The sequence below is a fragment of the Emydura macquarii genome, unplaced genomic scaffold (assembly GCF_026122565.2).
Source record: "Emydura macquarii macquarii isolate MOO-44397 ecotype Brisbane River unplaced genomic scaffold, CSIRO-AGI_Emac_v2 contig_1477, whole genome shotgun sequence".
Classification (NCBI taxonomy): Eukaryota; Metazoa; Chordata; order Testudines; family Chelidae; genus Emydura; species Emydura macquarii.
The window spans coordinates 21046586-21064842 of record NW_027131614.1 but is presented as its reverse complement, the minus strand read 5'-3'; the positions used below and the strand labels follow the sequence as shown (position 1 = coordinate 21064842).

General features: G+C 41.7%; 1 pseudogene; it reads right to left on the bottom strand.

Annotated features, from left to right (window-relative positions):
- Positions 1 to 13865: 13865 nt before the first annotated feature.
- On the bottom strand, positions 13866 to 14310 carry LOC137156861 (small nuclear ribonucleoprotein Sm D1-like; annotated as a pseudogene).
- Positions 14311 to 18257: the final 3947 nt, after the last annotated feature.

Genomic DNA, 18257 nt, shown 5'->3' with positions numbered 1-18257 from the left:
TTTATTTTGGCTTCTTGATAACCAGTGTGGGGAATCAGAAGCACTGTTTGTGGCTGGTTGGGAAGTCTGGCTTCAGTGTCACCCACCAGTGTTGGGAGAATCTGCTCTCCTTTTGCAGCCTGCCCTGATCTTGGCATTTTCAGGTGGCTATCCTAGGCACAGATGGGTCACAATTACATTACACATTACAATTTCACTGGAAGAGAGGAGCCACAATGGTGAAATCTCTTAATGGACATTTTCAATAGCTAGAGACATAAAGTTGGTGAGGTAATGCCTATCATTGGATCGACTTCATCAGCTCTGTTTAGCTTGAAAGCTTGTCTCTTTCACCAGCAGAAGTTGGTCCAATAAATTACTTTCATTTTCTCTTTCTAATTTTTTGGGATCAATACAGCTACAACGAAACTGCAAACAATTTTCAATAATTAACCATGGGAAGATAATATATGGGAAAATAATTGGTATACATAAATGTAAATCTAATACATTTAGAATGTTATTTTCATTGCAGTAGCATCTAGTAGCCTCAGTTTAGATTGTGCCAGGCACTGTACAGACACATAGTAAGAGAAAAGTCACTGTCCTGAAGACAAAAAGGTGAGAGGAGAAATAGGGACACAGAGGTGAAGTAATAGCCCCTCCCTAAGATTATATTCTCACAACAGTATTGATGTGCCAGCCTCGCACTTCAACACAATGTTTATAGCATGATATTTTGTGCTTGTGATTCAGAGAAAGTGAAAAGGGCAAAATATTGTTTTACAGAAAAGATGGGACTACATCTATTTATTTTGCATACACATAGACAACTGGAGGTTTAGAGGGCTTTATTCTCTCACTTCCCCTTCCCCAAAAAATAATTAGGAATTGCATTATTAAACACTGAATTTGGAACAAAAGCTCTTATCTCACTATTAAAAAGTGGACAAATATAGCTGTCACTCTGCATGAAGTGGCTCACAATCATAAGTGCCTATCTCAGGGCAAGAGTGATCACATTTCCTGATTTCACAGGGACAGTCCTGATATTCAGGGCTTTGTCTTTTATAGGCACCTATTGCCCCCCACCCCCTCTGAATTTTTCACACTTGCTATCTGGTCACCCTACTCAGGGCAGACTGTCAGGAAACAGGGCAGATACTAACCTGGTGATGTGGTCTATAATTAGATTTCACCAATCCAGTACCAAATGTGAACTCCCAAAGTACTACAATAGTCTTATAATGGAGTCACTGACAGTCCCCTTAGACACTTCAGTCTGTCTTGTTGCCCAGGCAAGGTGGACTATGTGAAAAATGGTTACTTACACCATAAATCATACCACATTCAGGTTGCTCCCAGTCCTAAGAGATCAGTCACTTATCCTAGATCAATTGGTACCCTAGATCTTACACCAAAGACAACACTGGTAGCCAATTCTACAGTTAACTAAAGATTTATTAGCTAAGAAAAGGAAAGAAGCGTTATTGAGAGGCTAAAGCAAGTAAACTATACATACAGGTCAGTCACAGCCTATAATCCCAAATGGTAGCAGAGGTGTAGAAATCCACTAGTTTTCCAAAAGTCACTCAGAACTACTCAGAATAATTCTGGGGATCACCAGCTTCTCGTTCAGTTATTCCACCCTGTTAGAATCCAAACAGTGTAGAGATGAAGGATCTTCCCCCTAATAATTACTTTTTGCTTCTTCTCACAGAAAACAAGCTGAACAAGGTCACTACTCATGTGATCCCTTCACCTAATATGGAGAATGAGGAAAGCATTTAGAGTCTTTGACCTCTGATCATCACACACAAATACTACTTGCTTTGAAATTAGCACTTTTCTGCTAAAGTTCTTCATTTGCATTCCAGGAGGCTGCTTTCTTGTTTGATGGGTTATTCAGTTATAGCAATTTACACAATGCAAAATGTTTGCTATTACCTTATAGCAGGATACACATAAGTGAAAACCATCCTATTAGTTTTCATGAAGTTTAAACACCAGATACACTCTTATACATTTAACAAACAATTGCTTTAATCTGTGCTAATACAGAGTAAATTGGCCTGGAGCTTTGGCATGAGCTGGCATGTAGTCTGCCAGCATTACAACAGCCATAGTGCAAAACCACTTATTAAAGTTTTACTTTTTAAAACAAGAGTAAAGAGAAGAACTTACCAATAATGTTCCCTTTAAGTTTTCTTTGTATTGAGCAGGCTACAAACTCCATCAAGCAACTACATTTTTGTCCTCAGGCAAGTTAAAGGTTGCATGGGTGTGAGAAGAGAGGTATCTCAGCAAAGTAATGAGTCATCCTTGAATTAGGGTTTGATTAAGCCACATACATGGATGAGTCATTTCTTTGCTAGGTTCCAGCCAATCCACATGCCAGGAACTGGTCTGGTGACTCTCAGAGCACATATATAAACCTCACAGGAGAAACAGTTCAGTCTACCAATATCACTTCATAGCTTTGAACTTTTCCCTCCCCTGCTTGATAGTGGTGACAGACTCTACAGGCCTTAGCATGCTCCAGCCCTACTTAGACTCCAGCCTTGTTCTCAGTCCTGCTTCAGCCCTGCCCTTGCTCCAGCCTAGCTCCTGGCCTTAAGTTTTCTTTGTTCTGAACCCACTCCTGTCTCCAGCTCTGGTTCCTGGCCTGACTGCCACTGCACTGACCACTAGACCTATGCCACTGCTCCAACCACTTGTCATGACCTTCCACATCTCAGTTCTGACAGTATGATGGGGGTACATGTGTGAGAGGTGGTGTCTGGAGGGATTCTAGTCCCTGTCCACACAAAATGCAGCCTAAGGAGCCTGTGCCAGACTGCATCTCCCCTCAGACCAGGACTTTTAGACTCCACCTGCCAAGTCCTCCCAGGAAGGGGCCCAAGCTGCAGCTCCCTCCGCTTCCACTTCTCAGTGGCAGAAACTGCCACATCCCTGGAAATCAACAGCAGGCCATCAGGCTGGATAGGGAGACGTGCTTTGGCCCTGTCAAGCTGCAGCTCCGGAGCTGCTTCTGCCTCAGCTGGAACCACAGAGCCCAGCCGAGCCCCTCATTTGAGCTACCCCCTCTTCCCGGCCAGGCATGACCCTGAGACTAGCAGTGCTTCCACTCCTCACACAGCAAGGGAACAGGGCCACACATGCGCTGTCACGATGGGAGCAGAGCACAGCAGGTTCTTAAAAGGCCACACCATGTCCCTCCTGAGGCTGCACAGAAGAAACCTGAGCAGCACTCTTTCTGGCCTGCGCCATATATACAAAATTGTTGTGTTACCTGAGGTTTTGCTGAACGCAAAGCTCTGGGTAACATTACTCTTTGTGAGGTAGTGGCAGGAAATAAATCAATGGGGACATGGCCGTCCTGCCAACAGGTAGGTGATGCAAGCATTCAAACAAAAATGCTTTCACTCAAAGCTTCTGCTTCATTTAGTCTCCAGCACTTACTCACATCTGCAATAGGTTAGTAGAGCACCCCAAATTAACCCCAGATTCTTATTTACACAGGATCTTGAGGAGGTCTCAAGTGGATAACTGTAGAGGTCCAGTGGCCAGCTTTCCATCTGCAGGGGATTTTGAGAGGTGTTCAAGTGTCCATGGAACTTTGATTTCTTCCTCTTTTTATACCCAATGTGTTAGTATTACATAGCTTGTTCATCAAAAAAGCCTGCTGAGTAAATACTAAATAAAGTGTGGAGTTTTCCATCCGTTAACCAGCTGCATAGCAATAGTTAACTATTGCCAGACTTTCTAACTTACAAAACCCACATGCTTCAGAAAAAAGCTCAGGCCAGAAGAGCACAGGGTCACGTTTACTTCTTGTGTTCACTCACTTCCCTTTCCCCTCCCGGTCCGTTAGTTGTGCGAAGGTTTCAGAACGGCCTCCTTTTAGCTGCTTTCAGCAGCAAGCAAAATAATTGGTATTATTTTTTAATGAATATTTAATGAATAGTTTTTATTTTTTAATTAATAATAATTATGAATTGGCTGCGGGGAATGGTTTAAGTATGTGGCCAGGCTCTGGGTTATCAAAAATCTGCTCTTACACTTGCACAGCCACACATGCATGCAGTTCACAGGGAACATTTTCAGGTTGGTAAGCAAAATTCCAAACAATGATCTGCTCCCCATGTTTCTTGAAATAAATTCTTCTGCAACCTCTGTAAGCTAGTTATCATCAGGCTTCTCCTTGTGCTCATGTAAATCATATATGAGGTGAGTCATGATTATCCCACTGTGGATTAAAGCCATGTTTTAAAGTGACAGATTACAAACTATGCTCACTTACAGCATTGGTTGCCATTTTCACCAAAATCATTTTTTTTCTGTTTCACCACTTTGGAAAACAGCAGACGCGCAGTATGGCAGAGCAAATGGAGATATTGCTGAACTGACTTCACCAGTTTTTCTGTAAGCTGACAGCTGGTTTGCAAGAGATGGCTTGAGTAATCAGCTGCTCACAGTTGAAATCAGAACCATACATCTGAAGTACATTTTGAACTCCAAACGTAACAGATGCTAAATGAAAGTTTTAAGACTGTGAATAAATTTGTAGCCACTGTTCAAATCTTGACTGAATACCAGACATTCTAAAATCAATTACTTTGAAGTAGATGTTCTTATAAAACTCCTTTGCTGAATTTGGGTAGCTGGGTTCACCTGTCCCTATTTAAGTGTTCTTGGGACCTTCTCTTCCTTGGAAGCTCAGGCTGCTGGAATAAAGTAGTAGCTTTTATCTGATTGGATGGACCAAAGTGAATTGAGTGCCATATTCATAAGAGATTGGTCTTCTGTTGCTGAAATGTCTGATCCTTGCAGAGTTTTGGATAGATTGTCTATAATGTTTAGGACTTCTCAGTCTAGTTCAATGTCAAAGAGGAAGTATCCTTCTCATACTCCCAAGCTGCACACAGTGCAAGGTAGTTCTTAGAAACTGAAGCCAATGATTCTGCACAGGCAGTCTGTCTAGTTGGTCAGAGAACACAGATGCCTGATGTGCTTACCGCTTCATATTTCAAGTCCTGAATATATCAGCTAAATCCCAGCTTTTTGGCATAATTACTCACTCAAGGCCTCATACTAATTCAACAGGCCCTTCATCATAGCAACCTAATAACCAAGTTATTTGTTCTCTATTTGCCCCCATGTGCATTCCAAACAAGACAATCTTATATTCGTATAATATCATTCTACTTCCAGCAAGCACAAAACCTCTCAGAAGACATGAGACAGGGTTATAGGTCATACAATCAGATTGACAATCACCAGCCAAAAATAGGAAAAAGTGACACTGGCCTAGTTAAAAAGAGAGAAAAATAAGGGATAGAGGAGTAGGAAATCAGGAGGTGTGGTGGTCTATGATTTGGGATTGGTAATTTGATCTTCTTTCCTCTTTTTCCTCTTTAAATTAAAATGTCATTAGACTCATGCCAAGATCAGGCAAAAAAAGAGATGTGATGGAAGGACCCTCAGTCTGTTTACCTTAATTTCCAGTAACCATATTCCTTCAGAATCATCTGTTAATGTGGCCTGGGGGGAAATGAAGGAACAAGCTAGGCAGCTTCCTCACAAATCCTATTGAAATACAGAGTTTTCAATAGCTGCCTGTAGGAGGCTCAAGTGTAAACCAGGTGACTCTGTCCTAGAGTCATCTGGAGACAGGGTCATACTACTTTGGAATTCTCTGTTAAACCAACTCAGCAGATTGGAGCATGAAATGGATAGTCAAAGAAAAACTTAAATAAATTGTTAAGAAATAACTTTTCCAACCAAACCAGAATTAGGAATTTGGGCTTTAGTTCTAACTTAAATCTTTGTGACTAATTGTTCCCTCAGTTGTCTGCTACCCCACTGAACTGAAGGAATTACAATGGAAAATTCAATGCACTATATGACATTTATAATCCCTTGAGCCGCAAAAACTAGGCAGTCATCATGATTTAGGATAGAAGCAAGAATTCTTTCCTGTTTAGGCCCCAATCAAACAAAGCAATTGGGATTACTCATGTACTCAAAGCTAGGTAATGCTTTGCTGGATTAGGGCCAACAGGCTAAATATTCAAAAATATGTACTTATACAAATCAGTATGTGCATAATTTGTAACTGGGTGCACAATTTTGTTGCTTTTTTTTGAAAATGTATCTTTCAGACACATGTTAGATTTTCTTTAAAACTGCATATACATCAAGGGTATTCTACAAATAATTTGCCAACAGTAAAAAGACAAAAACAAAACAAAAAAATTGTAACTAAAGTTGTCTTTACTATATTACTAGATATGTTTTCAACTTACATACAAGTTTGTTTGTCAATAATGGCTTAGGAAAAGAGCGACTCGGGAAAAAAATTCCCATTGAGAAGTTTTTCAAAAAATTAAATATTGACAAGATACTTGGTGAAGTATGAAATAAACAAGTTCTGTACACAATTCAAAACTTTCAGGGTGTTGAACTCCATAGAGTGTTTTCCAAATTAATTATTTCAGTAGCCTTGAAAATCAGTTTAAGTTAAAATTATAGCTTAATTGGTATTAATGCACTTTTCAGAATTTGTTAAAGGAGAACAGTGTCTTGTCTTTTTTACCTCAGAGCCAGAAAAAAGGATATTTGATTTCTCCAAGGGAAATGACAGTTCCAGTTTGACAGGAAAATTGAAGTAGCTACTATTAAGGATGAGTGAGTTTAATTTTTACAGTCAAGTTTTCACAGGCTTTACTGTCAGATAATAAAATAAAGTTAAACTTTTTGCAGCTCAAGTTCTAATACATTAATATTTGCACAAGAGTGTTTTATGAAAGGCAGGCAAACATAGGGCTATGCAAAATGAAAAAAGACCAGAGACACCGCATCACAACTGAAACCCAGACATTTTAAAGAAGAAAAGGAATTGGAATAAAAGTTAGACACCAAGTCACATACCCCCCTCTGTGTGTATAACCCTGACGCATGTAAACAGGCTCATTGATTTTAATTGGACTGCTTGAATCAATAAGGATTACTCATGATTAGAAGGAGCAGTCATTCCGAAGGGTTTCATACAACTCACACTGAAGACACTTCAACAGTGACTTCAACAGGCTTTGAATTGGACCCTCAGTGCCCAGCCCAGTACTGCAGTCCTTGCTCAAACCAACTTTCCACTGATTTAGAGAGAGATTTGCTTGAGTAAAACTACAGAATTGAGCCCAAATTCTACGTTGCCTAATACTGCTGTCTTGTAGAGTATTGACACTGCAGCATAGAGTTTTTTATCTCAAGAGCTCAGATTCTAATCTGAGCAAGGTAAACACTACCTAGGGATGAGTGAACAAGTCTGGATAAAATAAACAATCTGAACCCTCACCCAACCCCTTTATGAAGGTCAGAAGACTTCACTTAGCCGTTTTTATTTCCCCCATCCTCTCTCATTTTTGCACTTTGCTTGGTACTAGGGACGTAACAGGATAAACGTTTAAATGGTGAGCGGCAGTCTCACCATTTAGCGAATTCATCAAATGTTTAAATGAGGAGGGAAAGGCTCGTCCCTGACAGCTTGAGCTCCCCCCAGCTGCAGCAGCTGTTCATGTTGGGGGGTGGGGTGGCGCTGGGCTGGGCTGGGCTGGCTTGTCCCCTAGAGCTCGAGTGCCCAGCTGTAGCGGCTCAGAGATGGTGTGCTGGGGGGAGGAGCTACTGGGCTCCTCATTCATTAACTGAGCAACTCAGTCATTAACACAGAAATCATCAACTCTTTAACTCTCCCAGTCACCAACTCATTAACACATCAACTCAGATTTTGTATGCATTTTTAACCATTCTTAACCATTTTACAATAAAATCTATTTATAAGGCTGGAATGCAATGTGTGTCATTATTTAAGCTTACAAAGGTAGCAGGTCATTGCAGTAAATCAACAAACACTTAACAGGCTGACCTGCACACCTTTTGGTCTCCCCTTCAAGAGCCAAACCCACTTGATTCTGTCCAGCTTCCCTTCCCCCCAACTGAATGTCACAGTGGAAGTAGCTCACAGCGTTTAACCATTTAAACGTTCTATATTTAGAACATTTAAACGGATTGCTCATTAACCAAATTTTTACATCCTTACTTGGTACCAACTGAGACTGGAACCAAAAGTAATTAATTAGCATGAGAGAGAGGCTAATCTGTTTAGAAACAGGAAGCACTAAAAATCTCAAAAGTCTATTGCCAAAATGTCCCGCCCAATTTCTAAAAAACTAAAAATGATAACTTCAGAATAGCATCTGAAACAAAGCTTTTGTAATTTGCTCATTGCTATGGTGATACATCAGAAATGCATAGAGAGATCTTGGATTGCATAGCTGTTCAGTGAAAGTGGCATAGTTATGAATCCAAATCACAGAAATGATCTTTATAATTGCTGGCAAACTCAGCAAGACAAATGATTAATCTAGTTTGCTCTGGGCTGTGGCCCTCCCAGATATAAACTGGCATATGTACCTTAGGGGAGGCAGCATAGAGAACCTTGCACTGATATTACTGGTTCTGTGCTGTTCTAGTGATAAATTGAAACTGGTCACACAATTCATGGAGAACAGATTATATCTCAGATTAAAGAAGTAAAAGCTAAATAAAACTCATGATCTAATTTTGGATCATTCATAATGTGTTTTTTATTTGTAATTGTTCAATGAATAGTTTTGGTCCCTGTTCCTCCGTGAATGGTGCTGCTGGCTATCCTTCTCTTCCCCAGTGATGCTTGCAGGGCCTATGCATTTCTGTACATCCGTTTGAGTCCAGAGCACAGTTGCCTGTGGGTTTAGATCTCCCTTCACCATCTTTAGTCAACACTTCTGATTCAGTGCTCCATGGTTGGGCTAGAATATAAACAGTGGGCCAGATCATCCTACCATCCTCTCTCCCCAGCCTACACAGATAATAAGTGCAGAATGGCTAGATGACATTGTAAATACACATCCTTGCACAACCACACAATTGTAATTTAAAAAAGACATTTATGTATGAATGCATATATTCATGTGAATGCATAGAAAAATATACACATTTGAGCAAGTGTTTATGAAGGAGCAAATAAAAAGGGATACAAGATTCAACAAATTGGAATGGGATCTAGAATTTGTAAAATGTTTGATAGAATTTTCCCCCATTTTTCATGACTCTCCACGGCTGATAAATCTACCATCCTCCTTAAGCACTGAGTTCACTAAGCCCTCCATAAGGAATTTCTATGACACCATAGTGGGGGGTGTAGCATGAGGGACAGAAGAGAAAACACAGACTATACATTCGTATATGATACATATTATTGTGAAGATTTGAAGTTCTACAGTCCAAAACAGTAGCGGACCAACAGGGAGTGGGGGGGGGGGCATGGCCCCCAGGCTCTAGCTTGCAGGGGGACACCAGTCGGGCCCTTCAGATGAAAGATACACTGGATGTGGGGGGGCGCTGGAGGTTCTGAGGGGCAGCTGGATGGAGCCCAGGGGCAGGCAGAGGGGCAGGGAGCTGTGGGTTACCAGCAGGAGGAACTCCTCCCCCCTCTCACTACCCTGTGGCCAGTGGGTGAGGCCACCCCGCCCAGTAGGTACAGAACGCCCCCCCTTCCCGGGCAGCTGGGGGGCAGCACCATCTGGTGGGAACCAGGGACCCCTCCTGCCCTGTGCAGGGGGCGCATGAGGCCTATGGAGGGAGTGCAAATGCAAGCATTGGCTGCTGGGCGCCGGAGACCCACAGTATGTCACTGGTCCGAAATGTGAGAACTCCTCAGGCATGCCCTTCAATTTCAGTTTTTATCTTAATCCCAAAAGGAAATCATTGATTTTCTGTGCTGGAATTATTAAAGGCTACCACAGACATATTTTTTTCAAAGTTAAGAAACAGCTGGCATTTCTATTTATTAATCTACTTTCAAATATTAAATAATGGATTTTGAAAAAAACATTATATGAAGGCAAAATTCACATTTAAGAAGTATTCTTTTCCCATAAATATCCATTTTTGATCAACACAGCCATTGACTGTCAATCAAGTTATCATAATAACAGAAATAGTGAAATTACAGTATCAAACATTTATTTGAATTTAAATGTAATTTGTTTGCTACGATCAGAACTAACAATCCCCTTTTCACGAAGTATGAAACTGGAATGTTACACGAATGTAATGAAAAATTCATTTTTCCCCCGGGAGTGTGCAGAGTGAAACAGCTAGTTCTGTAGATTGCTGAATAATTCTGTGCAACTCTGGCAAGATCAGCATGCTTCAGAATATGAAAAGAATTGAAGATATCTGTTGATTAACTTAGGTGATGTAATAACAAGAGGCTCAAACTTGCTATGTGATGGATATTTTCAACTCCCATTGAAGTTAATAGGAATTAATGGTGCACAGTCTCTCATAGGAATGGGCCCGAACACATGTTTTGTGACAAAATGATTTTGAAAGCACTTTATGCAGGTCCAACTAGGGAAGCTTCAGAGCCTTCACAGCTCACTGATTATCGGTTCTTTTCAGCTAGATCACCCTTGCAGAAACCTTTCTAAAGCTTCAGTAGCATTTATGGCTTTCACTTTAAGTTCACAGCTATGAACAACACACAACATGTTTCTGCGACGAAGACAACGGAGTCCATGCAGGCTACCCTTTACTGTATATTCAGTACTCTGGTACATCACAAAGACTTGATCAGCCACAACACAGCCTACAGCATTACACATCAGTCCTTTCCATCGTAATACAAGCCTGTCTCAGCATTCCAGACCCAATTTTGCAATCCTCCCATTAATAACAATGGGAGTTTTGTCCTTACTAAAAGGATTTGATCCATAAACAAGCAATTTTTTGTTTGTGTAACCCCCAAGGAGGTTATCTAGATTCCTGGGGCTATGCGTGCTGGTAGCTCAGGGCAGGGGAGCCAAGGCAGAGTCTGCCCAGCAATCAATAGGGATCGAGTTGCCCCTCCCAGAGAGTTCAGGAGAGGGGAGAGACTATTTTGGGGCAGGCTGGAGTCAGAGGGGAAAGGGACAGGACTGGCTGTGTGGGGAGCTAGTGAGCCCAGGCCTGCATGCAGAGTTCCCCCTGAGAACTGGTCTCTGGGGAAAAGAAAGCAAGATCCCTCAGCCTGAGCATTTCCCACTCCAGTGTGTCTTCCTGTTTGTAGAGCATTGTTGTGAAAACTTCCCCCAGCAGGAGGAGTTAGCCTGCCAGCTCCTTAGGTTGGAGAGGCACCACATGACAAGCTCTGGCTGTTAGTTCTCAGGCCACAATGTGCTGTGAATGTGCTGGGGTGGGAGACTGAAGTTTGGATTTGTGGTGTAGTTTTTTAATCTGCACCTTGAGCCCTGCACCCGTTGGTGGTGAGAGGAAATGCTGGGACCAGAAGCAGTCTGACGCCTGCATGAATTGGATCCCTGCCAGCCCTTCTGCAGTGACTGAGGAATCCAGAGTCATCTCGGACCCTGAGGATCATTCCCGGAGCATGTGAGTGCACCATCTTTTAGTTAGTCAGTCAGGGAAATTGTTTGGGGAACCCCTACTCCCTGAACAGAATCCTAAATCCAGGGAGTAAGGATCTGGGGGATTTTGATAATCTGCTGCCTAGTAAACTTGCAGAAGGACTGACCACCTTATCCTAATAGTCAGCTTTTTGTACTGTGCTGAACCATCAGCCACATTGCTAAACCACTGCCCAGAAGATATTGTGGTCACAGGTCATCAAGGGCCCCAACAAAGTACGCCTACCAATGGGACACTAATTTTACAATTGCTACATCAGGTCATGTGACTGGTGATCCTAAGAATAATGTTTTACCTTATTATGTTATAGTTATCTCCTGTTTAATATAATGGCTGTGTGGAATAAATTGCATGTGTTTACATTATTTCTTGGGAGTCTCCAACTATCTGGCAAGTAAGTAGGAGTTATCCTGTGGTCAGAATTTTCTTCCCAAGCTGCCCTGGTGACCCTGCCAGGAAGGAGTGAGAGGGGTGGAGGCACCACCAATTAAATTCATAGAGAAAAAAAATAAAGCAGATACACCCTGCATAAGAACCCAGGCCTGTCTATCAAAACCTATATGCAAATTGGCATTAAAGAAGGTAAGAGGGTGGAGAGGGGCGTTACACTTGTGATCTCAGATTTTAACTCACCATTAGAAACTATCTAGAAATGATTGCATAGTTTCCAACACTTAAAGAATACAACAATAACACAATGAGTGTGGATTACATAGCAAGGGTTTAACTTAATTTCAGGAGATTCGACATTAAAAAATATTGAATCTGCACTTGCATGATGATTAAGGACATAGGCGAATCCCTTCATAAAATGATTCCCTTAAAGGAAATAAGTGAGTGCACATTAAACCAAACAGTGAGCAGAAAGAGAACCATGTGACATATGTGACCAATCACACACCAAAAAATATTGAGTAGTTGAAATGACTTGTTCAAGAACAATTTATAGATTAGATCAGCAGCTTTCAAAGTATTTGCTGGAATCTTAAATATATAATGAATACATTTTCATAATTCATATTTGGTTCACAAATAGTTTTAAGAACAGAATAAGATATTATGTCACTTGGACAATATATATGTGTAATCAATAATTCAACCATTTCTAGTGTTACTACAATATGGTGTGGAGGTGTGTGATTAAAGGGAGAAGGGGGGCATGGGATTAGCGATCCTAGTTATTTGGAGCTGGATTGTACCACCTACCTCTGTGTAAGAGGAGTGAGAGATTAACCATTTTGCCCTCTTCCAAACTTGAGGTATTCCTCATACAAAGTATGGGGAAGGATGAATTTCCCCCTGGCTAAAACAGGAGTGGCCTGATTCTTTTAGAGACTATTTTACTGTTTCTAACTGAAAGGGGACCTGTACAGAGATTTATTGCAATAACATTTCCCAGGAATCTAGTGTTGATTTAGTATGATTAGTAATGAAACCTACATCTATCTATTGATGCAGCCTAGAGAGAGGGGGCTCATTGATCTATGTCTAGCATTAAAGCACAAATGTCAAGTGAAACTGCACTGAGAATAAATCATCTCTCATTTGGCCAGTAACAAATACAGCATGACAATTAGCTAAAGGCAAAAGAAAATTAAACTCAACTGCTGTGAAAGTTTTATGAGGGAAAAAAACCACCATGTTTCAGAAAATTAAACTTTAGGTCTTTCCTTTGCATATTTCTCTTTGACTGTCATGCGCCACTGAACATGCAAAATGAATTTAATAAAAACATAAAATGTGAAACAAATACATTAATCTAAACATGATAGATGGAAGTCCTGGTAATTGGGGAAGATAGGCAGTTGTCCTACCAGTCTGGCACTTCTATTGCCAAACCCATTTGGGAGACCCACCTGATCTCTCCCATAAGGTTAAACACCACCAAAACACTGTTATCCTGCTGCTTGCCATAAGCATCAACACAATCCACACACATTTATCACATTGTCTGGAATGGCTCATGAGCCAGAATACCAACCTCAGGGCAGATTGTTAAGAAGCAGGGCACAAACCTCAAAGTGGTTGTGAGTTGCATACTTAGATTTCAACAACCATGTAACCAAGTGATAATAGAAACTTCTGTACAAAGCAAACTTTATGTCTTTTAGGGCTAACCCAATCTAAACAGTTGGGGACTCCTTGCTTATACTTAGAAATCCTTACCTCTCAGGGTTCAAGCAGCATAGGAATAATACATTCTCCTTAGCAGAGAATTTTATATCCTTCCCCCAGAGTTCAAGCTGGGATGTGGGGAAACCTTGGGCATGTCCCCTCTTCAGGACTGTGGAGGAAGCAATCAAGAAAATCTTCATTCCATAATGGCCCATTCGGATTCAATAGTCCTTCCCCCTTTTTTTTTTTTTTTTTAAACATTTATGTTTATTAAAAACTGACACTGTAAACAAAACCTGTACAAAAAATATCAGACTGCTTAGAATTTTGTAACCTGTATCTGTGGTGCATGAGAAGTTATCGCCTAGGTCCCCCTCTTCCTTGGCCATGGCCACGGCCTCTACCTCGACCTGTGCCAGCCTCTTCCTGCAACCTCTTCCCTTTTCTTGGATTTGACTTTTGGTTCAACATCTACTAGCAGGGTATCCAGAGGTAAACTGTCTGGCAGAATGAACTATCGAATGTTATTTCCTCAAATACTTAACGTCTCCAACTGTACAGGCTCTCTGTTCTTCAGTGTCATTTTGACAGCTTTGTATTCATACTGACATCCACTCCTGTGATTGTTCCATGCACTTGTGTTCCATTCTTCAGTTCGATGGTCACAGTCTCATGACTCAGTTTCATTAGAAACCTCACGAGCTTCATGGCGGCGGAGCAGGGGCATCAGTCAGCCGGCCAGGACCACAGAGCGGCAACCCCGGCAACGGGAAAGGGAAAAAAGTTGAGCTCGGTGAGGAGGCCTCGGACCAGGCTGCTCCAGCGCTTGGTGCAGGAGATAACACCTCTTGTGCTGAATGAGTATTTCACACTTGGTAATGCTTCTCCCCTTACTGTGTGTGTGTGTGGGGGGGGGGGGGGTGGGAAGCGCGAATTTACAGCTTTAGCAAACATTTAAACATTACCTCCTCAGCTTCTTGCTAAAACAGCATAAGTTCCTGAGAGGGGGGGCTTGCAGTTTCCAAGAGAGGATTTGCAGCTGAAAAGCCCAAGCAGAGGGAGGTGCCTGCCTCTCGCCTGGATGTAGGAACCTCTCTCCAAGAGAGGGGCATAGCTTAGTGCCCCCCACTGCCCCAGCTTGGCATCCCCATTGGTTAGCTTAGGCAGGGAGCCGCCTGGTATGCTGTTTTTTGTGAATTACATTCTAAGTTGCCCCTCTCCCCGTTCACTGTATAGGGAGCCCTGGAGCTGAACTTTGTGGATCCTAGTGATTTTCTAGGCACCTAAAAAAGTCAGGATGTGGTGAAGCTGAGCATTGCCATGTTTTGTGAATCTAGCCCCGTCCAAAATAACATCTAATCATGCTCTAGAATTACTTTCCATAAATAAAAAGCCCAATATAGAAGATCAAAGCACCAGCATGTTTCTCTCAGCAATTAACACACAGAATGGAACTAAACATTGCGACACTGAGCATCACAGCAACTAACTTTGATGTGCCTAGAAAAGTCACAGGAATGACACTGTGACTCACAGAAGGCTGAGTTTGGCACCTGGATTCCCTATAAATGAGAATTCAGTCCACAAAAGCCAGCACACTAGCCAATGAGAGATGCCAGGGAGAGGCGTGTGTGTTAAGTGCTGCCCGTATCATGGAGTCAGGCACCTAAGTCTGGGCTTCAATGGGGTACAGCTGTCAGTTTAGCAATCCACAAATGGAAATCTGCTGCCTGGAGTCAGGAGGCTTAGGAGCCTAAACTGGTTTATGAGGGAATGAGTTAGGCATCTGTCTCGCTCCAAACAAAATGGTGGCAGCAACAAGAGAAGGAGAACAAGGAAGAGGACCCTTAGGCAGGAGACAGGCATCCGGATGCCTAGAGTGAGGCAGCAGTGCACACACTTGTAAGCAGAAATTCAGGTGCCAAGGGAACTTTTACTGTGAAAACCAGAGCCACCAAGGCTGTCTACACTGCAATTAGACACCCGCAGCTGGCTCATACCAACTGATTCAGACTCACAGGGCTTGAGCTGCGGGGCTGTTTATTTGCAGTGCAGATGTTCAGGCTGCAGGCCGAGCTCTAGGACCCACCTGTCTCTCAGTGTCCATGAGCTTGGCCCAGATCCTGAGCATGAATGTCTACACCACAATTAAACAGCCCCTTAGCCTGAGCCCCAGGAGCCCAAGTCAGCTGGCACGGGCCAGCCGCAGGTGTCTAATTGCAGTGTAGACATACCCCAAGTGAGTTTAGACACCTATACGGTTCAGCAGGCATTTTGTGGATAGCAATGGACCCAAAATAGTCCCTAAGGTGCCTAAGTACCATCATGAATCCCACCCATAATCATTGCTCAGCACATGTTACAAATCAATAAAGGTAAACCTCATTCTGAGATAGAAGCCCAATTTTTTGTTCTTGATTTCTTATGCCTCTGCCATATGAGAACGATCAGATAGCCCAAAATTCTGGCTGCCTTTTAGAATTGTTAGTTATAGAGAGAATTATACAAAAAACAAACAACAAAAGAGTTTGATTGTTTCTATCAGTCTCATTTGTAAAGTTAACTTGTACAAGTGTAATAAATATGGGTAATAAACAATTATTGACATGGCTAAGAGTAAATAATACACCAGACATGAATTTGACCCACCATCTGTAACCCCACAAAGGTTATTTTAAAAGATCTGAATACATTGATTGGTTTGTGTTTTTCATGTACAAACGAGCACTGCTCTCATCTGCTGTTAGATAAGTGTGAGATTCTTCTACAGACAGTCTCTCTTTTGCTTTAGAAGTTGCAAAGAGATGAAGCCACAGGTGGAATTGTTCTGTGTACTGTACAAAGCAGGAGGAAAGATTTATTTTGAGAAACGCAAGAGAAAAAGCCATACACAAAAGCTGTGTTATCACATATTGTGTACAATGCCCAGAACACTGTAGTATTAAAGCCCTGTGACCCACTGCTGGTTCCACAAGTGTTGTCAGTAATCAGCAAGCTCAGTATAGAGGCAAACATGCTCTTTATGGGGTGCTAAGTAACAGTGATTAAGGGGACAAGGTGGTAGAGGTAATATCTTTTGTTAGACCAACTTTCTTTGGTGAAAGAGACAAGCTTTCAAGCTATACAGAGCTCTTCAGGTCAGGGAAACAACACTACAAACAATGATTACAAGGCTATATCCACTGAAAACACTGCATTCCCTCTCCATCACGACAATATTTTCCTCAGAACATTTGACGTGACAAGTCTATTGTACAGTAATAGCATGTTTCCCCGTTTGTTTATTTGGGGAGCAAAAATTCATTGGCTTTTCTGAAAGAGACAAATCATATCTCCTATTCTAAACAGGAATAGGAATTAATTCATTTTCCAAGGACCAAGCTTTTAGCAATGACCCAACTGCCATTTGTGAAACTAATCCTTATGTAATCTATATTATCTCACTGTTTTACAAATGTAAGAGGAATACAATTCTAAATGGTACTTTCAGACATTTAAAAAAATGCTGCTAGAGGAAAGTTTTCATTAAAGTGTATGTTGACTGTCTCAGAGATTTACAAGGATATGTAAGGATTATGTATAGATCACAAATTATTTGCAATTCATCTATATAACACAGCATCTTTCATCCAAGTTTCTCAACACATTTTACCAACAAAATTAGGCCTCACAACACTGTTACTTACACACACAAACTGTCATTATAGTGGATTGTTTTTATGGGGATGTAGTGTTGCATTTCAGGTTCTGTGCCCACCAATTGAGGCCTAGATCGCACCTAATGGCAAAGGGTGGTGTGTTCCACTCCAGAATGAACCCACTGGATGGATTGTCTCTCAGTTTCTATTCACTTCTTGCTTCTCTGTTCCAAAAGCTGCCAGGCTGACATTGTCCCACACACTAGATCCTCTGTCCTGACAAATGCACTGGGGCCTGGACACAAGGTTTCCTCTATTCCTGCTATCCCTACCTGCTCCCAGGTGGGTGGTATAGCCACTTATTTTTGCAGACTCAGAGCCAGTGTCCTGATAGCCAAGGCTGAGGTATGTAGTCTAAGTCAATTTAGCCCAGCAAGACTAATGAACCTATTCTAGGTAAATGGAAGATCTCTGTCCATTCGTGTATTTGAGATCTAGGTTTGTAGGGATGAAGGCCAAGAGTTCAAGTGTGAGCTCCCCAGGCCTGAGGGCTGATTTATCCACTAACTGTACTTTATGCAGCAGGTTAACTTATTACAAGCTGGCATCTCACTGTTGAATCTGACTTCCAGTGAATCTCTAAATATTTATCTAACATCCCGCACCATGCTACCCAAGTGCTTGAGATGCTTGCTTCATAAAGCACACAGCAAGTTTTTGGGATGAAAGGCACAGAAGGCTAGTATTGAAGTCCTTACTTGGTATTTACTTTGCCTTACTTAAGGCTTATCTACATGAGAAGATTGCACTGGAGTAACCTAATGTGTGAACTTAAACCAATACAGTTACATTGATACAAACCCCTGTGTGGGCACTCACTTTGTTTTAAGAGTAATATTATTTTGGGTTTGCTTGAGTCCACTTAGAACAAGTTTAATTTAAACCCAAAATATTCTACAATCTTTACCCATCTTGAGCAGTACCATTGACACAAAAATCAGGCTCTAACGGGGCTGT